General features: G+C 37.0%; 1 protein-coding gene across 6 annotated transcripts in view; it reads right to left on the reverse strand.

Moving 5' to 3' along the window:
• The window catches only part of LOC106625362 (phospholipid-transporting ATPase VD), a 59,529-nt gene extending 43,627 nt beyond the window's left edge, over positions 1–15,902 (reverse strand). For 5 of the 6 annotated variants that reach the window (XR_004975303.2, XM_036356735.2, XM_036356734.2 and 2 more), the window contains exon 1: positions 15,169–15,810. The gene's annotated coding sequence lies outside the window, so the exon portion shown is untranslated. Of the gene's footprint in view, positions 1–15,168; positions 15,811–15,885 lie in introns of those variants that run through there. The other variant, XM_070106687.1, reaches the window with a different exon arrangement.
• Between the last annotated feature and the right edge of the window lie 968 nt (positions 15,903–16,870).

Below are 16,870 nucleotides of genomic sequence, written 5' to 3' on the forward strand. Positions count from 1 at the left end.
GTGTAGGAAGCGTTTATTGGGATATATGTAGTAATTATATTTAATACTTGTTCCAGTCTCCCGCGTTGTCTATTGTAGCCTGACATTATTGATGGCAACTTGCGCTACTTTTTCCACATATTCCACAGGAAGCGACCTACAGGTATGTTGGAGTAGCCGGGACATTAAACGTTTTCTTGATATTTTGGCTTTCATTAAAATTCAAACATTCTCTAATGGATTGGCCTCTGGTGACTGGGATGGCCAATCTAAAGTAACAATATGGTTTTCTTGTTTCCATTGAGTACAGAGTCTGTTCTTAAGTTTCAGATCATTATCTTCTTACAGTATCCAATCATGGTTATTTTTACCGTAAAGCCTTTCAACTGACTTCAGTAAACACTCCTAATACAATTTTATCATTCTAACGAATTCAGGTTTTCTGTGAATCGCCTCAAAACCCTAAATCCATGAGCAGAGAAGTATAAAAAAAACATGGACCTTATTCATATGTTATTCATTTTAGTCGACTTATACATCTTTGGTCTTAGTGAAAACTTTACATGCTTGCACTTTTGTTCATTTACATTCATTCGCCAGTTGGTTAGCTATTTTTCAACCAAAGCTAAATGTAATATCCTTGACGCACTGATGAGAGATTTTTTACGGCATATTAGAGCTGTGTCATCCACAAAATCGATGTCATTACGTTATTGCCCATTGGATTATATAAGATATATAGAGTTGGACCTAGCACACTCCCTTGAAGTACACCAGCCCATATCGGTCGTACATTTGATATGAAATTAGCTACTCTAACAGTAAATCTTCTATTTTTTAAATAAGACTCCAATGTTTTATATAATTTGAAATTTTAATTTTATATAAAAGGCCCTCATGCCAAACCTTATCGAATGCTTGAGCTACATCAAGGAATATTGCTGAACAACACACTCTGTACTCGAATGCCCTTCTAATTTCGTTAGTAATTCTATTTACTTGCTCTACTATGCCATGTTTTGCACGAAACCCGAATTGGTGCGTTGGAGTTGTATTATTTTCATGGAGAAAAGTAGACATCTTTGATAATAACACTTTTTCAAATACTTTGGAATTATTGGTCTGCAAGAAGACGCATGTATTAAATCTTCTCCATTAGCATTTTTGGAGTAATTTTATCGTGTCCTGGTGACTTGGGATTTATCCCTGTTATTATTTTTTTAATTTCAAAAGTTGAAGGCTTAATAGACAAGAGCGACTTGCTAGCAGTGTCGATCAAAGTTGGCAGATTAAAGTTGTTTTCTGGACAATTAGGCTGAAATACCGTCTCTGGGTGGTTTGAAAAGCAAATTGCTTTTTCGTCATCACTTCGAGCCTTATTACCACTTACGTCGCTTATGTTTAGGGTTATAGACAAGTTGGAATCTACCGGCGACTTAATGTGTTTTTGGGTTTTCCAAAGGGTGTTTTGCTGGTTGGTTGAATTTGGCCTCAATTCCTTTATATTATATTCAGTGCTGTTACTTCCACACACTTCAGCGCTTTTTTTAGTTTACGTACTGCATCCTTCAATTGCAGCCGAGTAAAAGGAGAGCGATTTGCTTGCCATTCACGTCTAGCACCCTTTTTTCAGTTACAAGCTTTTCTATTTCAACATTTGTGATTCTTCTGAGACCAGACTACTTGTTAGTTTGGTTTGGTGTTGCTAAGACAGCTGCTTTAGTAATTATTTCAATAAATTCGCGTATGCTATTTAGCTATCTATTAAGATCTATCTATATTTTTAATTACACCAAAATAAATTAAATCTGGTATTATGCTTCGATCACTGGGCCAGTATGTCGGCTTATGAGGAGATATTATATCAAGGTTTTTGCGCCTATCTATAATAGTGTAATACAGCTGTCTTCATTTTGTGTTAATTAGACATGAGCCCTAATACATATGCTTAGCATTGAAATCACCACCTGCTAGAAATCTATTTCCTAGTGAGCCAAAAAAGTCTTTAAATTGGCAATCTGTAAATTTAAAACGAGGTGGGTAGTATACAGCCGTCAGGTTTAAGTCACTACTGCGTTTTTTTAAACGTATTGTGTTAGCTTGTAACTGGGCTGTAACATGATATTCTAAAGCATGGTGATTTAATCGATTTCTAACCAACACTGCTGTTTCACCATGCGCTTTTCCATCTAGGTGATTTATATCATATGTTATAGAGTCTAAAACCAAGTATAAGGAAATTGTTCTTATTTGCTACATGTGATTCAGATAATAACATTACATCTATAGCTTTTTTCATTTAGAAATCTAATGATCTCCAGTTTGTGCTGGTTAACACCGTTAGCATTTCAAATACAAATATTTAGTTCCCTCTTTTGTTTACTTTAACAAGTTTTCAGCAATTGGTTTTGCGCTTTAATTAGATCTTGAATCATTATTTGCATTGTTGACATACATTGAATAAGATTTAATATCATACTTTCAACACCACCGCTTGGCTCTTTCTGGGGCAATCGCGTTTGAACAGTGTTCCCTTTTACCACATTTGGATAATTTCCATGGACGGCGGTATTTTTAACATAACCAGGTTTTGAACTCTGATCAGTGATTTTATTAATTTCGCTACGAGGAATGTTCATCATTTGGTTGGGCAACCCCTATACTTAGCAGGTTATTTCCTCCACAATTACTACATTTCTTCGTTAAATCCTCTTTCTTAAGCGTACATTTAGACGTAGGGTGTTAATCACCAAATACTACAGAAACAATGCGAAGGGTGCACTATGACTTTTTGTGCCCATACTTTTGGCAGTTAGTGCTTTTGACCATTTGTTTTATGGGGTTCTTAAATGGTAATTCTACGGTTCTTTACCTGGTTACTCAATAAGGCAAATCTAGAACCACTGTTTTTAAAGGACTTGATTTCCTTTTAATGTTCACGTGATTAAATGTGACAAACTTTTCTTAACCAAACACGTCTCCAGGAGTTGAACAATACAAAAGTTTACTGATCTGAAGTATATACCGTATTGTATTTAGAGATAGAGCTTTTCTTAGACTGAGCAGCAGTTTCTTCTCAAAAAAGAGAACAATAGCTTTGTCCTCATGACCTCTTCACAAATGTACAACTGATATTTAAATACTTTGCAGTTTTTAATAGTTCATTTGGGACCTTTACAAAGGCTGCTTCAAAACGTTTCTTATATTGAGCACTTATTTTTCTTATTTCACGGCACGACAGACACATTAAGAAGATCGAAAATGTACGCTTTAGCAACGCGATTAAACATGTGTTAATTTGTAAAAAAAAATAAAATCAGTTTTCAACGAACTGATTGCGCGAAGGAAAAATGTTATTTTTTGAAAGCACTGTACTTTGAAAGTTTGATAGTTAGGCCCGTTTATGACTGCAGGTAATGGCATGATGTAACTTGGTGCTATAAAGTTGTGAAAGTGATCTCCACTTACGTATTAACGTCACCGCAGCAAAAATTTAATGGTTGTCAGAAAGGAGTTTTACGCAAATGAACTAAAGACATTCTGTTGTTAGATCAACTAGGATTATTTTTTTGAAGCGCAGTCGAAAGCCCCCACGAAAAAGCCAAGGAAGTAAGGAGATCGCGGTATTTGATCGACTGCGGTGGCGTTAATACGTACGTACCGAAATATCTTCATAAAATTATAATATTTCTTTTGGCATAATGACAATTTGTGCTAAGAAATCATTTTACAGGAAAATTTCTACCCCTATCGTTGACTTTACACCATAGTTATTTCTGTACTTCTTCATAAACTTCTTTATTAAAATTAAGAAATCTTATGGATGATTTTCTAAAATATCTATTTATTTACATTTTTAATAGATGATAAAGGGAGCCATTGATGAAGAAGGGTATATCTCCTATTTTCATTTATGGATATTCACTAAATAATATAATTAGGATTGATGGTTTATTTCATTTGATGTAATTTATAAAAAAAATTTGCACTATAACAATTGACTAAGATAAACTTTGTAGTAAGAAGAGGTTAGCTTATATTGTTCATTAGTTTCTTCTGATTTTAAAATCACCAAAAATCGTTTATAGCAGTTAAGAATTCAGTGATCAAATCTAAAGCATACCCTTTATATTTTTTAATACAACAAATTCTACTTTAAATTAATATCAATTAAATATTTGTAAACATATTGTGACACTGTGAAGATTTTATAGGTAGTATTAGTATTGGTAGAAATTTTTTGATATAACAACACTGTTAAAAGGATTCAGCAATTTCTTTCAACCAAATAAATAAGAATTTATGTTTATTGGTTAATGAATTAAGTTTTGCCAAATAAGCGATTGAAACATGGTTGTTCACTATACAACCGCCCAAGGAACCATTCGCTTCGGCAAAGAAATTAAGGGTTCACTACCCGATTTATATTATCCTTAACCGCCGGTAGCTTAGCTGGATGATAGCTTTAACTGACAGAACCGTTTTCAACAAGTTGTGGTTAGCTTACCCACACATAGTTTGATAATTGTGAATGCGTGGGGAAAATAGTTCACAAAGCTTGCATTGTGAACATGCAAAACTGTTAAAACGTCATGAGCCATGTATATGCGGGTTCAGACGAAGACTCTTTTTACCGCCCAAACCGGTTTTCGGTACGAAGAGACCGTGCCGCACGTGCTTGGATGGCACGCTTTATGTTTTTTCCTTAACAACTCTCTGCTACGCAATTCAGCATTCCTTTTCATTTGGAAATTCCTTTCATGGTTGAAACAGCGCTCGGTTTCAAAGAAATATTTACATTATATTCGGAAATTTAAATACTATTACCCCTTTTTTGTATTTAATATGCATATCCGTATGAATGCAAAATGTTCATAATATATAATGATAATAAGTGACAAGAGTCCCCGTCTTAACGCCGTCTAAGCAGCTGATTTTTCTCAAAGATTTTACAACTGACAGCTGTCATTTCATGTTCTTTTTGAGAAAAAGTCGGAACTTTACGCATAATCAACTACTTTTTGGCACTATTTGACGAAAGACGAAAATATTGTGGCTTACATGAAGGCCAGAACAAAATAGAATCTACGATAAATTGCTAGAATCATCTAGACAGCAAAATTTGTAGTGTTAAGTTGTTTCAATTTGAAACAAAGATAAGTGTATGCCATTAAATTGAAACAATTCAGGGATCGGACTCAAGAGTGAGTTACAAGGCAGACGATTTATCGAGAAATCCGTTACAATTGTGATCAGAAGTGGAATTGTTAAATAAATTCCCAAGGAGATAATTGATTTCAAATGGCCGAGTTTAACGATCTGAAAATTTCCCAATTGAAAAAAGAGCTAGAGCAACGTGGTTTGGCAACAAACGGAATAAAGCCGAATTACAATCACGGTTGCGAGAGGCCATGGAAGCGGACGACATAAGTGTGGACGAATATATTTTTCAACTGGAATTAGATGAAGAAATAACGTAGATAGAAGAAAACGAAGAGTCTCAATGCTCGTCAAAGTATATGTACACATTTTTGGCTGCAATGTCAACGCAAATATCCACACAGTTTAAAGAGCAGGATGCACGTATATCACAGATGATGACCCTACAAATGGCAGAATTGTCATCACAAATTTTTGCACAACAATCCAGGTTGTCTTCGCAATTAGAAACGCGGTTATCAACGTAGTTCGATGCACGTATATCAGCTAAGCTGTCCTCACATTTAGAAGGTCAGTTTGCACTGAAAGATGCACGTATATCACTACAGGTGACTTCACAAATAGCATAAAGGTCCTCACAGATTTCAGAAAAGCGGGATGAAATTAAAACTGAAGTGGATGATATAAAAGATCATCTCCGCGAGCTACAATTAAATTGTCAACAGTCTCTGCCAAGGTACAACCTCCATCTTTTGATGGCACAGTTCCGTTCCATTTTTTAAGCTTCAATTCGAAAAATCGGCACTGCAAATAATTGGAACGTTGAAGGTAAAGTAGCTGCAATATCCGTTGCATTAAAAGAATCTGCAGCGGAGGTATTACAAACCATTCCAAACTGCGAGTCTAGTAGTTATGAAGCGTTGATAGGTGGTATAATAGTGAGCCCAGGAAGCAGATCTTCTAACTCGAGTTGGAAAATCGTCGCCAGAAAGCCAATAAGTCTCTGCAGGAGTTTTCTACAGAGATTGAGAAGTTAGTTTATGCACATAAATCCGTGGAGTTTATCGAGGACACAAAAAATTCGGCAAAGTTGCGTACTTGCAACTGGAGAAGATACCCAGATACCCATCTCGAAGAAGTATCGTACGAGATCGTAAATAGAAATGCAACCGTGTTACACAATTTTATAGTGGCAGAAATCATCGTCAAAGCCATAATTGGAGTAGACTTTCTAGCGAATCAAGGAATCAAAATTGTCATGAAGAGGAGGATTATAACTTATACAAATATGGAAATGCCACTTATGTTCGGTTACAAAAACAAGTACAACGTTAGACAAGTGATAATAACAGACAGCAGATTCCACAAAAATCAGAAGCAGTTACTTGGGCAGAAATGGATGGAGACTGGTCCAAACAAGTTGTGTATTGAGGCCACGTGTTCCAGCAAGAGTACTTTATGAGTGCAAATCACCAATCAAACTCTCCAAAAGAGCGATATTAGGACGGTGTTAGGAGATTGAGGTCGTGATAAATTGCGAAATAGGTCTAGAGGAAGGTTCCATTAACGAAAAGGACATATCGAGCGAAATTAACGCATGGACCGAGGAACTAGAGATAAACCATCAAAATAAGTGCAAATAAACCCTTCCCAACATGAGGTTTTGGTGAACTATAGAAAAGGTTGAATGATGTAACGAAGAAACACAATTATGTTATCCACTACATAGAATCGATTGAGATGATCTATAGCAATTTACCGTAATATGGACCAGGTATTAAAAGAATTGCACTTGAAGACATGTTTGGTTTACTTCGACTATATCATCGTGTTGTGTAAAAGCTTCGATGAACACCTTAAGAACTTGGAAGAGGTTTTCCTTTTCAAAAAGGAAGACAGCTACTTAGGACACGAAGTGACAACGGAGGGCATTTTCACAGCTAATAAAAAGATAGAGGCTATAAAATATTGGCCCACTACTAAAAATATTCATGAATTAAGGAGTTTACTTGGACTGTGTACTTATTATCGACGATTTGTTTGAAATTTTTCCAGCGTAGCTAGTAACCTCCATGAACTCACGAAAAAGAACAGAGTTTTTGAATGGAATAAAGAACAGGAAGTGGCTTTTCAAACTCTGAAGAAACGGTTAAGTACTGAGCCAATGTTAGCATACCCGGTCCCAGGATCAGCGTTTATTTCAGATACGGACGCTAGTGGTTTTGCAGTCGGAGGCGTTCTATCACAAATTATACTATATGTCCAGCGATTTCGTGTAAGGAGAAATCATGCAGCATCAAAACGGCTTCTACAATTCAGAAACCCAGAAGAACAATTGGCGCGACGTTGGATTGAGAGACTCCAAAGTTACGACTTCTCTATAGAACATCCCAAAGGTAGTAGTCATGGCAAAGCAGATGCGATAACCCGCCGTCCCTGTAATTTTGAATGCAGAAATTGCTCGAAATCTGGGCTCAAGAAGACATTATAGATGTCCGATTAATTACAATAACATCAGACTGAGATACGGAGGAACTGCGAAAATGTCAGCAAGGGGATCCAGATTTGAAATGTGTAATACATGGAATGGAGATGAACAAACGTTTAACGAGAGAAGAAATAACTGCAGAAAGTCCAGTCGCAAAGGCATACTAAGAACAATGGATAGTTTAAAGTTGGTGTCTGGGTGCTTGCATCGTGTATGGGAAAGCAAAAGCGGGCAAAGCTCCCGAGCTTTGATTATTCTTCCGTAAATAGGAATTCCCGAAGTTCACAACTAACTGCACAACGGTTCAAGTGGAGGACACATGGGACCTTGGAGAAATTAAAACAAAGATTTAATTGGGTTGGTTGTCGTCAATCAGTTACCGAGTGGATCGCCAATTGTTCTGAGTGCATTGCACCTAAAGGGCCAAAGTCCACGAGTCATGGTCTGATGAAACAGCACAATTCAGGTGCGCCGTTTAAGCAAATTGCCATGGAAGTAGCTGGTCCATTTCCCACCAGTAATTATGTTTTGGTAGTCATGGACTATTTCAGCAAATGGCAAGTCCTAACCAATAGGCAAAAACAGTAGCGGACGTATTGATCAACAATTGCGTAACGAGGATATTATACATTTACATTAAAGAACACATTTTGTTCAAAGAAGGAATTTTGAATCAGGAGATATGCCGGAAACTGTATATCCGGAAATAGACGCAACTGTACAACATCCGCAGTCCGATAATATGGTAAAACGATTCAATCGAACTTTGGAAGAACATTTGAGGAAAGTTGTGGAGAAGTATCAAAAAGATTGGGATACCCATATATCCTTGTTTCTGATGGCTTATCGATCTGCTGTACATGAAACAACGAGGCAGACTACAGCTAGGGTGTTGTTGTTGTAACGGTTATGTAGTCCCCGCTTGAGTGGTAAATTTCAGTTTGGTTGTCGTCGAGATCATCTAACGGGAGGCCCAGGAAACGAGCTGCTTCGACGGGGTCGGACCATAGGGGAATGGTTGTTAGATGAGTGGGGTTCGTTGGGCATGCAAAGAGGTGGTTAGTGTCATGCGGAGACTGATTGCCTGCAGGACATATATTTTGTATGTCGGGGTCGATTCTGGATAAGTAGGAGTTTAACCTGCTACATTATCCAGAACGAAGTTGCACAAGGGTCACTCTAGATTCGCGTGGCAACTCCAGCTCTACGTCTGCTATGGGTGGTGGTTTGACTCCTAGTACGCCATTCACTGAGATCGCAACTAATTTCAATACATCCAAAGCCTTTCCAAATAAAGTTATATACCATCGAAATAAGAACAATACGGGATGATAGAGGAAATTATCCAAATCCAGATAACTGACGCTGACTTATGGACGAAAGCCGCCAATGTAGAAATGAGTTCTACGCGCAGGAATTAGGAACGACTTGTGACATTTTTTTTTGAAGCGCGGATGAAGGCGACCAGTTTAAAAAGGGTTCTACCCGAAAGGCTAATAATGAATTTTTTTATGGTGTGAATAAATAGAACTGAACAAAATTTTATGTATCAAGCTATTTTTGTAATAATAAATACATATATAGAAACAATTTAGTGAATTGTGAAAATTGTACATTTAAAATTGTTAAATATATGAACTTTAAAGACCATTATGACCTTTTATATACCCTAATATTTCACTAATTCGTTTCTACATTTTTATTTTATATGAAAAAGAGCAAAAAAAAAACTTAATTCAATATCTAACTTTTGTTCAATTATTTTTATTCACACAATAACATAAGGGTTGCATTCTAACAAATAATCAGTGTTACCTGATCTACAAATTTTGCAAAGGAACCAAAAGAAACAGATAATACCCTAATGGCTGAAATTAAAAACCCAAGTTTTTCGCGTAGAATTCCTCATTAGCGTCCTTCGGCTGCGCTTTAAAAAAAAAATAACTCTCATCAGTATAACACCGGGGTGTCCTCGGTTCTTCCGCATATAACTCCTTTTTCAGTTGACAGCCTTCGGCCGCGCTTCAAAATATTAACCATGGTCAATTCAACGGCGGATTTTATCAAGGGAAAGGAATTTTAAAAGATTTTACATGACTCATCACACGATTATGAATTTCGTCAATACAATGAATGAAAATGAATTTTACACTTATATTTTTCACTTTTATATCCAAAACACTTCATTATATTACATTAGAGAACATTCATTTTGAAGATGATGTTATAAGCTCTATCATAATTATTTTTTCGCGTAGAACTTCTTTTTGTATATAATAATTATATCCAACCATATCCCTTTTAACCCTGAAATCGTGAGATGGTATACTTAAGCCGTCCCAATATAAAAGTGAAAAATATAATGTAAAATTCATTTTATAATGGAAAAAATACGTACTTCAAACTGTTTAAATATTCAACTTCAAACGCAAATATCCCGTTTTATCACCGAAATCCTGGGACGGTATTCTAAAGCAGACCCGAAACACGCACTTTGAGTAGTTGAAGTTTTGAACATTAAATGCAAATATTTCAAAAACTATAAGTCACTATATATTATATATATATAATTTCTTAATCTGGAGAACTTTCTCTATCCGTATATACCCTTTTCGACTGCACGGACTGCAATACACGGGGTGAGTTTCTCCTTGAATTTATAGTTCAACGCTGAAGATGAGCCACGGCCCTTCTACTTGCGCACTTCCCGGAGACGATTCAAGAAGACCAGATCCGACCTATGGTCGAACGAAGGCCATCACGCTTGGACTGGATGGTTGTAAAACAGCTCTTCACTGCAGACTCCATCACGTGGGCTTTGGCCTTTGAAAAATATATGGCCCCGGGTGCGGATGGCATCCTTCCAGCATTTCTGCAACAGGGGGAGCAGGTCTTACTGCCTCACCTTGTTCGGCTGATGAGGGATATCCTAGAGCTGGCATTTATCCCAGAACCTTTGGCACACTGCAAAGGTGATCTTCATACCCAAGGTAGGAAGGAAAAACTATTCGTTGGCAAAATCCTTCAGACCAATTAGTCTAACTTCCTTCATACTTAAGGGTATGGTAAAGATCATTGATCACGAAATAAGATCGAATTTACTGAAGGCTGCACCGCTACACGCAAAGCAGTATGCTTACAGAGCAGGCAGGTCAACGACATTGTAATCTTAGCCAGGGATAAGTTCGTAGACAGTCTCTGCGATATTGTACAAATATTGGGGATGGCAAGGGGTGGTGTAGTGGTGTTGGCTTAAACATCAACCCCTCCAAAATTACAATCATACCGTTTACCAGGCGCAGGTTACTGCCATGCCTCAGAAACCTATCTAAGGATAGGTTTTTCTTGACTGTGTGTGCTAGGGCATGGAACTGGAGATGACTAACACGGTCAAGTACCTAGGCCTCACGCTGAATTCCACTCTACGCTGGAAGTCATGTGGACCTGACCTTATCCAAAGCTACGAAAGAGCTCATGATGTGCAATCGACTTGCTGAGAAATTATAAGGCTGCAACCCGAGGATTATCAGATGGTTGAACACCATGATTGTGAGTTCGATCATAACATATGGAGCGGTGACATGGGTTTCCAAAGCATCGCAGACCTCGGTAGGACTTCAATTATCGCAGCTGAAGGTCCTAAGCAACGAAATGTCACTAGCCCTTCTCCCAAGAGGCAGCATTACCAAAGCAGTAAGCTTCACTAGGAAGTTCAAAGTTACCCTTGGCAGTAAGGCGAAATGGAAAGATTCCATGCTGGACCTACTGCTAAGGGATAGTACCATCAAGTGATACACCGATGGCTCGGTACACGGCGGAGGGGATTGGTGCAGGGGTTGCAGGACTACGCATCAAGCTCTCCATTCCCATGGAAAGTTTTCCTAGCAGGCGGAAGTATATGCTAAAAGTCGATGTGTAGAAATAAACCTCCAACGCAACTATCGCAATCAAAGTATTACCATACTCAGCGATAGTCAGGCGGCACTAAAAGCGATCTCCGCTTTTGAGGTCAAAGCGCTACTAGTGCAAGAGTGCATAGAACGGCTGAACAGCCTATCAAACCACAATAGAGTGGACCTCATTTGGGTGCCTGGTCACAGGGGTATAGCCGGAAATAAACTGGCTGACGAGTTGGCCCGCTCTGCAGCTTCCACAAAAATGGTAGGACCAGAACCATGCGTAGCGTAGGGAGAGAAATTGCCAACATCTCCAAGCCATGCGCCATGCCAGGTTGCTGATCGGGGGTTACGACCTCAGACGGTTTAAAACCGTAATCAATCTCCCGAGAAATAAATTTCGACAACTTGTCGCGTTGTACAGCGACCATTGCAAGCTCAATAAGCACCTATTGAACATGGGCTTAGTCTCTTCTGCAAACTGCCGGTTCTGTGACATGTAGCCGGAAACCCCAGAACACCTGCTAGTGGACTGCACAGCGGTCTGCAGACGCATATATATATTTTTTTAATTTTCTTATTTTGACGCGAAGATTACAAATGCGTGAGCCAAAAGTCTTTCTTTTGTCAATAATTCTATTTTTTTGAATTAAAAAATAATAATTTTTACAAACAATTCAAAAACTTACACACTTTGCAAGTAAATAACCCTGGTCGGTCCAACCTCGGGGTATCCATAGTTGTTTGGCATCGAACTCCTTTCAGCACGAAATATAACTATTGACACCCCGGTGCTGATTGAGAGCGGCAGAAGGCCTCCAGTGCAGAAAGGAGTTCGACGATCTCCTCTATTCGTACATACCATCAGATCACGACGTAAAAAAAATTATGATTGTTACATTCCTTCAGTATTTTTTTTCACAAGAAAATGTAACTCGTTGAACGGGTTATTACAGCTAAGTGATCTGAATTCTACAGAACTCTGCCGCTACAACAAAAACAACGGGAAAACTTTAGTATACCGTCCCAGGCTTTCGGGGATAAAATGGGTATGGGCGGAATAGAATAGAATATGAATATGAGGTTTGCACTGCTACCTAGGGTCTATTGTGCCCTCTCCTCCATCACATGCATTCCCAAAATCCCAGCACCCTGAAAAACTCCAACAACTTGCTGTGCGGTGCAATCTAGAATCAGGTGTTCTGGTGTTTCCGGCCCTATGTCCCATAATCGGCAGTTGCCACAAGAAGCTATGCCCATGTTTGACAGGTGTTTCTTGAGCCTACAGTGCCCAGTGTAGAGCGCGACAAGGAGTTGGAGTTTGTCTCTGGGGAGGTTTATCATTGTTTTGAACCTGGCTATGTTGAACCCTCCCAGTAGCAGTTTAGCATGACGCAGCCCTGCTGCCTGTTGCCAGTGACTGTCTCTGCTCGCTCGCTCCTCCGTACGGAGCAGCTCCTTTATTATATGGGGCCCCACCGCAATGCATGGTTCTGGCCCCTTCATTTTGAAAGCAGCAGCAGAGCGGGCAAGTTCGTCTGCCAGCTCGTTACCGGCTACCCCTTTATGCCCCGGCCCCCAGATCAGGTGTACACGGTTGCAAGCTGATAGGCGGTTACGCCTTCCCATGCACTATGGGCGGATAGAGATCCTGCAGATCAAGAATATGTATAGATAAAGCCGCGGGAAATTTATAGTTTTCGAGATATTTACGTTTAAAGTTGAAAATTTCAACTATTTAAAGAACGCATTTTTTCGATTTCAAATGAATTATACACTTATATTTTCCACTTTTATATCCAATAACTCTTCACTAATTCGTTTGTACACGTTTATTATACATTATATAGTGCAAAAATAGTTTAATTCAATAATTAAATTATTGTTAAATTCTATTAATTCTGACAATAACAAAACTGTTGCAAATTGTCATATAACCAGTGTGACCTTATCGACATCTTTTGTAATTGAACTGAAAGAAATGAAAACCGATAATACCCCAAATACAGGAATCCAAAACCTAGAGAAATAAACTATTACAGAGCATTGATGTTAAGTATTATGTTGTACCCTCTATGACAATATTACTTTTTTTGCGTTGGCGGCCCTCGGCCCCGCTTCAAAAAAAATAACACTGGTCTGTCCAACACCGGGGTGTATCAAAATATTTTTCGCGCAGAACTTCTTTTTGTGTTGGCGGCCTTCAGCCGCGCTTATAAAAAAAAAAATAACTCTGGTCGATCCAACACCGGGGTGTACCAAGGGTTTTACGCACAGAAATTCTTTTTCCGTTGGTTCCTGTATCTAGGGTATAATCTCTCTGTTTATTTTAGTTTTCTTCGTTTACAAAATATATTAGTATGGCAACACTGGGGTTTTGACATTCACAACCACTTTGTTATTGTCAAAATTAATAAAAATTAAAGAATGAATTAAATATTGAAATAAAGCTATTTTTGCAGCATCTAATATAAAAGAAATGTCTAAAAACGAATTAGTCAAGTGTTAGTGGATATAAAAGTGAAAAATATAAGGGTATAATTCATTTGAAATCGAAAAAATGCGTACTTTCAATATTTAAAATTTTCCACTTTAAACGTAAATATCTCGAAAACTATAAGTTTTCAGCGGCTATATCCATATATAGTCTTGATCTGCAGGATCTCCTCTATCCGCATATACCCATTTTATCCATGAAAGCCTGGGATGGTATACTAAAGCCGACCCAAAACAACAACAAAGCTACTTGAAAAATATGTGCAAAGTGTCATAATAACCCTGTTCGGTCCAACACCGGGGTGTATCAAAATATTTTTCGCGCAGAACTTCTTTTTGCGTTGGCGGCCTTCGGCCGCGCTTTAAAAAAATAACCCTGGTCGATCCAACACCGGGGTGTATCAAGGTTTTTTTGCGCAGAACTCCTTTTTGCGTTGGCGACCTTCGGCCGAGCTTCAAAAAAAATAACCCTGGTCGATCCAACACCGGGGTGTACCAAAGTTTTTACGCGCAGAAATTCTTTTTGCGTTGTTTTCTGTATCTGGGGTACAATCTCTCTGTTTATTTTATTTTTCTTCGTTTACAAAATATATTAGTATGGCAACACTGATGTTTTGACATTCACAACCATTTTGTTATTGTCAAAATTAATAAAATTGAAGAATGATTTAAATATTGAAATAAAGCAATTTTTGCAGCTTCTAATATAAAAGAAATGTCTAAAAACGAATTAGTCAAGTGTTAGTGGATATAAAAGTGAAAAATATAAGGGTATAATTCATTTTAAATCGCAAAAAATACGTACTTTAAATAGTTGAAATTTTCAACTTTAAACGTAAATATCTCGAAGATAAGAATAAGTTTCCCGCGGCTATATCTATATATATTCTTGATCTGGAGGATGTCCTCTATCCGCCCATTTTATCCCCGAAAGCGTGGGACGTTATTCTAAAGCCGACCCACCTAATTTATTGGCGGAACTAAACTATACATTTACCCTACAATAAGCCGATTTTAAATCCTAACTTTAAAAAAATTAGCAAATACTTTCTAATGACGACTCAACCTATAAAAAAAAAACATAAAACTTAAAATAATATTGCTTTTAAACAACAAAAAAAATATAAACTACAATTATGTTATGCTTACGTGCGCAAAACAGCTTTATTGCTGCTGTTCTTTCCGATTAGAGTTGTCGACGCAAGCAAATTCGAAAGCTCGCAATTAATCAGACTGCAAAATTAACTAAAGTTACCAATTTTTTTAAGATAAATTTTAATAAATCTATTTTCCTCCTTTTGTTTATTTAGAGCAAACTGCACAAGACACTCTTAAATAAGAACCATTTTTTATAATTTGCATATTTTTTGTTTAACTTTAAATTCTCTTTACACTTTTCGATTATGTACTTATTTGTTGTTTGGTAATTACTATTTAGTAATAGATTGATTTGAAATCAAATCCTACTATTGCAGCTTATGGGGACATCCGCAATGTATTAAATAAATAGGCTGTTTGCGTGTCCTAAATTGCATTCCTCTGCATTTTTTCAATATCACAAATTGTAATATGTGTATACGACACAATATCGTATGTACGTATGTAGATAAATAATGGAACCAGTTACACTTTTACTCAATCGAAGGCACATAACGTATCAAATAATGTACACCCTTTTAATACTTGCACTGAACCTTTCATATTAGATTCTACAATTTCTAATAATTTTTCACCTATACTTTTTTAAAGGTAATTTAAGTGTCATTTGTTCTTCGTTTTAATATCAAAAGCGCTTTTCGACACTTCCCAATCACTCAAAAAAGTTAGATAAATAGATGAGAACGAGAATTTACGTCTATTACTCACAGGTTCATCATATGGTAGTCCGTACTTCAACTAAAAGTGGTAGTTATTCAACACTAATCGAGTGTTTGCACTTTCACATATCTACGTTTGACTTTTATACATAGGCTGTGTACCGAAAGGTAACATTTTTCCATGTGTTGAGTTGGAGTCAAAAAATTTCCGGTTCGGCTTTGGTATACCGTACCAGGCTTTCGGTGATAAAACGGGTATGGGCGGCTAAAAGAGATCTTTCAGATCAAGAATATATCGAGATATTTACGTTGAAAGTTGAAAATTTCAACTATTTAAAGTACGTATTTTTTGGATTTCAAATAAACTATACACTTATTTTTTCACTTTTATATCCACTAACACTTCACTAATTCTTTTTTTGATATGTTTTATATTATTTGCTGAATATATAGCTATATTTCAATATTTAAATCATTCTTCAATTTTATTAATTTTTACAATAACAAAATGTTGTAAATATCAAAAAACCAATGTTGCCATACTAATATATTTTGAACACGAAAAATAAAATTAAAAGAGAGATTATACCCTACGTACAGGAACCAAGGCAAAACGAAGTTCTGTGCGAAAAAACTTTGGTACACCGGTGTTGGACCGACCACGGTTATTTTTTTTGAAGCGCGGCCGAAGGCCGCCAACGCAATACGGAGTTCTACAAGAAAAACTAATATTGTCATAGAGGGTATAACATAATACTTAACATCAATGCTCTGTAATAGTTTATTTTTCTAGGTTTTCGATTCCTGGATTTGGGCTATTATCTGTTTTCATTTCTCTCAGTTCAATTACAAAAGTTGTCGATAAGGTAGTACTGGTTATTTGACATTTTAAAACCCTTTTGTTATTGTGAGAATTAATAGAATTTAACAATAATTTAAATATTGAATTAAACTATTTTTGCACTATATAATGTAAAAAAAAATTTGTACAAACGAATTAGTGAAGTGTTAGTGGATATAAAATTGGAAAATAT

The sequence above is a fragment of the Bactrocera oleae genome, chromosome 3 (genome assembly GCF_042242935.1).
Source record: "Bactrocera oleae isolate idBacOlea1 chromosome 3, idBacOlea1, whole genome shotgun sequence".
Taxonomy (NCBI): Eukaryota; Metazoa; Arthropoda; class Insecta; order Diptera; family Tephritidae; genus Bactrocera; species Bactrocera oleae.